Here is a 1,404-nt window from a genome sequence, read left to right as displayed (position 1 = left end):
AGCAGCCCGAGAATGGTTGCAAACTCGTGCACCGCACTCCATCTCGTCTTGGGCCCAGCTAGCGCAACTCTTTATGAACACATACAACTCCCCAGCAAAAACTGAGAGAATCCGGCGAGAAATTCAAAACTTCATTCAAGAAGCCGGTGAAGCATTATTTGAGACGTGGGAGCGGTTCAAGCAGCTAGTAAGGAGGTGCCCGAATCACGGACTACAAGAGTGGCGCCAACTGCAAATATTTTACGATGGACTGCAAGACAACTCGAGGACAGTGCTCGACTCTGCAGCTGGAGGTATGTTCATGAGTATGACCTATGACGAAGCATACGAGCTCTTGGAACGAATCGCCAGAAATAAATACATGCGAGCATCGGACCGGTCGAATAGTGGAGCAGTCAAGACGGGAGGAATTTTGGAGTTAGACGGAGTCACTGCAATCACGGCCCAATTGGAGAAGCTATCGAAGCAAGTAGCGGCTTTGCAGACTCAGCAAGTCCACGCAGTCCAAGTTCCCGACCAGCGCGTAGAAGAAACGGAGTCTCTGAATTATGTGCACGACACCAACCGACAACAGAGGAACCCGTACTCCAACACATATAATCCGGGATGGAAGGATCACCCTAACTTTGGGTGGGGAGGAAATCAGCAAGGGCAGAGGCAAGCACCACCTCAAGGCCAACCGCCAAATTATTCACGACCAGCTCCCGGATTTCAAAATCCGCCTCAAGCTCAACCTCAAGGAGGAGATCTCGCAAATATATTGGCGCCATTTATGACAACCACCCAAGCCTCCATCCGAAATTTGGAAACACAGATGGGTCAACTTGCAACCCAGCTAACCGCGAGGCCATCGGGAGCACTGCCATCAAATACTGAAGATCCTCGGAAAAACAACGTCGAGCAGTGCAACGCTGTAAGTTTAAGGAATGGGAGACAATTGGAGGAAGCCCCACGAAAAGAGAAGCAAAACACGGTGATCGAGAAGCCGAGCGTGATTGGGGAAAAAGAAGCGACTCACGAAGAACCACTATCATCTCCAGTGAAATCACGAGCCCCTCCAATTCCATATCCTCAGAAGCTTATGAAGAAGAAGCTCGATACCGAGTATCAAAGATTTTTGGACAAGCTGAAGGAAATCCAAATAAATATCCCGTTTATTGAAGCCCTTCAAAAGATGCCAAAGTGGGTGAAGTTCCTCAAGGATCTCGTGACGAAAAGGAAGAAATTGCAAGGGAACGAGATGATCCAACTCACGGAATAATGTAGTGCAATTCTTACACGGCCCCTTCCACAAAAACTCGGCGATCCAGGTAAGTTCACTATCCCTTGTACTATAGGAGGTAAAAATTTTAGATCGCTTATTGATTTGGGTGCTAGCATTAATCTTATGCCTTATTCCACTTA

Source organism: Erythranthe guttata, chromosome 3 (genome assembly GCF_056151865.1).
Source record: "Erythranthe guttata isolate IM_541 chromosome 3, IM_541, whole genome shotgun sequence".
Lineage (NCBI taxonomy): Eukaryota > Viridiplantae > Streptophyta > Magnoliopsida > Lamiales > Phrymaceae > Erythranthe > Erythranthe guttata.
This window is presented reverse-complemented; position numbering follows the sequence as displayed.